The sequence below is a fragment of the Cyprinodon tularosa genome, unplaced genomic scaffold, assembly GCF_016077235.1.
Source record: "Cyprinodon tularosa strain WSP-4 unplaced genomic scaffold, ASM1607723v1 ctg338, whole genome shotgun sequence".
NCBI classification, from domain to species: domain Eukaryota; kingdom Metazoa; phylum Chordata; class Actinopteri; order Cyprinodontiformes; family Cyprinodontidae; genus Cyprinodon; species Cyprinodon tularosa.
Genome location: NW_024039050.1, coordinates 309,265 through 315,264, shown reverse-complemented (window position 1 = coordinate 315,264; position 6,000 = coordinate 309,265).

Below are 6,000 nucleotides of genomic sequence, written 5' to 3'. Positions count from 1 at the left end.
TGTTATATTGTCATGTAATGAACTGGAAAAAATCTGAATCAAGCTAAGTCATTTTTTCTTAAAATAAGTGCATTTGTTCTTGGATTGAGGAGGTAAAAGATACATTTTGCCAATGGAACAAGAGAATTTTCACTGAAAATAAGAAAATACAATTGCATTGTCTCATTTCAAGTGCATTTTTATCTAATTATCTTATTTTAAGTGTCAAAATACTCATTGCATAGGCAAATCATCTTATTTACCTACTCAAATTAAGAATAAATACACGTAATTTAAGGAAATTTTACGTATTTCTAGATTGTTTTTCCAGTGTGCCATTTAAATGCGTGATAAAAGTTTAAAAAGTGTCAGTCACTGTTGCTTTCTTGCACATTTCCATGGGCGGTTCTAGACTAGGGCCAACAGGAGCCATTGCCCTTGTAAATTTCGCCTTGACCCCGGTAATGAAGATGTAACATCAGATCAGTATCTTATCTTGATGTGCACTTGAAAATAAACCATAATGGATTAGTACTTTGGAACAATTAAATTTTTTACATGTTATAGTAAAAATGTAACAGGCCATCCATGTACAGTGTGCCAACTGTGCAAATTAAGATACCTCTCCAATGATGATATGCATTGGAACAGACATGGTTACTTTGGATCTATTTTTTTTTTTTTATTCTGTTTTACTAATTATTTAAACAAAATAAGGTGATAGCTTCAATGGTGTTGATATAGGATCCCAGTTTTCCTCTATTAAATAATTTTTTTTTTGAATAGAAAAAAATAGTCTAATTTTTACAGCTGATTTTATCAGTTTTTCTTGAGTTCTAATTCAGATCGTATAGAAAACTTAAATTTTAACTTAAATTAAGTCAAAAAATAGGTAAAATTCCTAAATTATGAATGTATATTGACCTAATAAGACAGAATTTTAATTAAACCTAATTGAATAGAAATTTCACTTTATGCAGCTATCTTAATATATTTGAATCACTTGCCCTGTTTTTTATTTCATGCTTTTCTGTGGCCCCTATGAAAACACGCTGGCCCCCTCATGGCCCCCTGGTATATTGGGTCTAGAACCGCCGCTGTACTGAGCGAATTGGTATAGGTAGGAGGCACAATCTGAAGCCAATTTACAGAACAAATAACAGCTAATAACAGCCATTTATTGGGATGATAACATGTGAAGCAGCTGCAAACAGCCACTTATTACTGTGAAATGGAAGGTAGAATCAAAATGAGGATGAACCTCATGAGATGATGAACAGGTTCTACCTGTTAGAAAGTTTTTATACTTTATCTTCAATGTGCAAAACATACCTCGAGCGAATTTGCAGCAAAAGGTGGTGCTACAAAGTATTAAGTCAAAGGGGCTGATTAATTTTGTAAACACAAATTTTCTAATACAGTTCATTCCACTCCAAGTGTCTGACTTGTTGTTGATTCTTCACAAAGAATATCTTTATGTTTGAAGCCTGAAGGGTTTACGGGGGCTAAATACTTTCGCAAGGCACTGTTCATGTTCAGTCAAGCTAAAAAAGTATTCAAAATGGCCACTTAAAATGTGTTAACATTTCCAGGTATATAAAACGTAATTCTTACTAGCACATTTTGTTTGTTTACTTTCTGAAATTGAGTTTCTGATGGCATAAATGTAATTTGGAAAATCTGTTACTACATTTGTGACTAGGAGTGTAATTTTGACCAAGAATAACCCTATTTTAGTGATCTACAAATGAAACAACAGAGTAGAGAGTACTTTTAATAAATGTCAAAACAGCTTGCCACTTTATATAGACATATGGATTAACTTGAGTAACTCCTCCTACGCTGACTTCTTCTCCTTTGCAGCTGTAGGGCTTTTTTCCTCTTTTAACTGGATTCTATATTGTTTTCTTTTATTATTTCTGCATTAAAATGTCTACTTCCAGGGTTGTGAAATAGGCATTTCCTGTTGGCTTGTTGTCATGGTAACTCTTGGTATTGGCGCTCCACATAATGGCTTTTAATATTTGTTGTACACGTGCTTAATTTGAGTGGACCTACTCAGAGTTGATTAATCTAACTCACAGCAGCCGTAGTGAACCTGAAAATTCAGAGTTTCCAACCTTATGCTAGAGCAATTTAGAGAAGAGGATTTGAGTCTGAGTTTTTAAAAACTGCTTGGTGAAAATGATAAGGAAAAGAGGGAAATATATTTTTATTCCAAAGAATTCAGAAGGTAAAATATAATTTATGTTATTATATCCCTTAAATTTGCAAATACCTTGGACTGAGTTAAAATTTTTTGTATGAAATAAAAAAAAAACTATTTTTGTTCTTTACAATTGCATAATTCCCCAGTTTTGAGCTTTGCAATATACAATAAGTTTTTTCTTCAATATTTATCTCTCCAGTATTTGGTCTAGATGTGAATCCTAAATTCGTATAATCAACTTTCATGCATTTTTGTAATCCTAGAAACAAGCTTAAGTTTTCATCCTTTTATCCATATACAGTGGGGCAAAAAAGTATTTAGTCAGCCACCAATAGTGCAAGTTCTCCCACTTAAAAAGATGAGCGAGGCCGGTCATTTTCATCATAGATATACCTCAACTATGAGAGACCAAATGAGAAAAAAAAATCCAGAAAATCACATTGTCTGATTTTTAAAGAATTTATTTGCAAAATATGGTGGAAAATAAGTATTTGGTCAGTTACAAACAAGCAAGATTCCTGGCTCTCACAGACCTGTAACTTCTTCTGTAAGAGGCTCCTCTGTCCTCCACTCGTTACCTTCATTAATGGCACCTGTTTGAACCCGTTATCAGTATAAAAGACACCTGTCCACAACCTCAAACAGTCACACTCTAAACTCCACCATGGCCAAAACTAGAGAGCTGTCAAAGGACACCCGAAACAAAATTATAGACCTGCACCAGGCTGGGAAGTCTGAATCTGCAATAGGTAAACAGCTTGGTGTGAAGAAATCAACTGTGGGATCAATTATTACAAAATGGAAAACATACAAGACCACTGATAATCTTCCTCGATCTGGGGCTCCACGCAAGATCTCACCCTGTGGGGTCAAAATGATCACAAGAACGGTGAGTAAAAATCCCAGAACCACACGGGGGGACCTAGTGAATGACCTGCAGAGAGCTGGGACCAAAGTAACAAAGGCTACCATCAGTAACACACTACGCCGCCAGGGACTCAAATCCTGCAGTGCCAGACGTGTCCCCCTGCTTAAGCCAGTACATGTCAAGGCCCATCTCAAGTTTGCTAGAGAGCATTTGGATGATCCAGACGATGACTGGGAGAATATCATATGGTCAGATGAAACCAAAATAGAACTTTTTGGTAAAAACTCTACTCGTCGTGTTTGGAGGAGAGAGAATGCTGAGTTGCATCCAAAGAACACCATACCTACAGTGAAGCATGGGGGTGGAAACATCATGCTTTGGGGCTGTTTTTCTGCTAAGGGACCAGGACGACTGATCTCTGTGAAGGAAAGAATGAATGGGGCCATGTATCGTCAAATTTTGAGTGAAAACCTCCTTCCATCAGCAAGGGCATTGAAGATGAAACGTGGCTGGGTCTTTCAGCATGACAATGATCCCAAACACACCGCCCGGGTAACGAAGGAGTGGCTTCGTAAGAAGCATTTCAAGGTCCTGGAGTGGCCTAGCCAGTCTCCAGATCTCAACCCCATAGAAAATCTTTGGAGGGAGTTGAAAGTCCGTGTTGCCCAGCGACAGCCCCAGAACATCACTGCTCTAGAGGAGATCTGCATGGAGGAATGGGCCAAAATACCAGCAACAGTGTGTGAAAACCTTGTGAAGACTTACAGAAAACGTTTGATCTCTGTCATTGCCAAAAAAGGGTATATAACAAAGTATTGAGATGAACTTTTGTTATTGACCAAATACTTATTTTCCACCATATTTTGCAAATAAATTCTTTAAAAATCAGACAATGTGATTTTCTGGATTTTTTTTCACATTTTGTCTCTCATAGTTGAGGTATATCTATGATGACAATTACCGGCCTCTCTCATCTTTTTAAGTGGGAGAACTTGCACTATTGGTGGCTGACTAAATACTTTTTTGCCCCACTGTATACATACATTCAACCTGTCAGTTCGACAACAATTGTATGGTATTTTGTTTAATTTTTTTCTAAATTTATGTTTATGCTACAGAATTAGTCAAGTTAGAGGTGGGGTGATTTAGCCCGGTATTGGCACATCTATTAAACATTTTTGGCGTTAAAACTAACTTCTTGTTAGATCAATTGTTATTCTATATATTTTTTTCATCCATTTCAGTCTATTTGAAACACCTGTCCCCATGAAGATTGGTATTTTTTTTTTTTTTGTTTTAAGGGATTCACTTATTCTGCACAATAAGTACAGTTAGAGTTTAGGTCACTTTGACCAGTATTTGTTTAACTTTTGACATGTTTTTGGGTTCAAGCTTGTTTTTTAACCAATACAGCGGATCTGCTATCAAAACATTAAAGAGTTCAAATCTATCATTCTTTTTATAATCTGATATAAAAAGAGTCTCATAATGAAGAATTAAATCTATCCTATATAAATATAATCAAACTACTATGTACTATGATATTCACTGTATGGTCATCTCTTCCATCTACCAGTCATCTTACATTGTTGTTACTTGATGCTTCTTTTTCCCATTTGTCTTTTTGAGGTTGCTTTTCACTCTTCCACAATCTTGTTTAATTCAGTCTAATTCATCCATCCATCCATTTTCCATCATGCTTATCTCTGCTGGGGTCACGAGGGGTGCTGGTCTACAGGCGAGAATTTAGACTGATTTGTTTTTTCATTTTGTATACACGAATGTAAACAAAAAGAAATGTTTAAAACAGCTCTAGACAATTTATTTTTTTTAAGTGCAGCCTTGAAAACAGTAATAAATACATACAAAACATAGTAATATAAACATATGACTGTATATTTACTAACATTATTTTTTTTTTTTTTAACAAATAAAATAACCCATTTTACACAACATTCAGCAGTCTAATGGCAGTAGGGAAGAAACTGTCATGGAATCTGCTGGACCTGCATCCAATGCTTCGAAGTCTTTTCCCAGAGGGCAGCAGGGAGAACAGTCCATGGTGGGGTGTGAGGGGTCATTTATGATGTTACGGACATGCAGTGCTGCGATGAAATGTCTTTACTGGAGGGAAGAGGAGCATCGATGATCTTCTCTGCAGTTCTTACTACTCTTCTCACTTTAGAAGCGAGGTCCACCCTGGACAGGTCACCAGTCCATCGCAGGGCAACACAGAGACAAACAGGACAAACAACCATTCATGCACACACTCACCTAAGGAGGATTTAGAGAAACCAATTTGCAGGGACAATTCAATCTAACTCATTTAGTGAGTTTCTGAATTCACCTCCTAATCTTCATTGTTACAATGTTATCTTCTTAGACACTTAATGATCTACTTCAGGTGTTTTTATTTGCTCTACTGCCATCCAGTGGACAGATACAGCATATTTCACAATTTCAACTTTTACTACCTTGATCTCTTTATTAGAGCTCAGTATATTGTCTTTCTTGAATGTGCCATGTGGTTTGTTAAAAAAAAGACCAATATAGGAAGTGTTTGAAGAAAACAATAACTAATAAAGCTGTTTCAAAACTTGCTACTGCAGAACAACAGGATTAGAGTTAGACCATGCATCTATCCATCCATTTTCTAACATGCTTATTCCAAGCAGGGTCATGAGGGGTGCTCGTGCCTATCTCCAGCTGTCTACGGGTGAGAGGCGGGCTACACCCTGGACAGGTCACCAGTCCATTGTAGGGCAACACAGAGACACACAGGACAAACAACCATTCACGCACACACTCACATCTGTGGAGAGTTTAGAGAAGCCAGTTAACATAATAGTGACATTTTTGGACTTTGGGAAGAAGCCTGAGTACCTGGACAGAACATGTAAACTCCATGCAGAAAGACCATGAACCTGGAACCTTCTTACTGCAG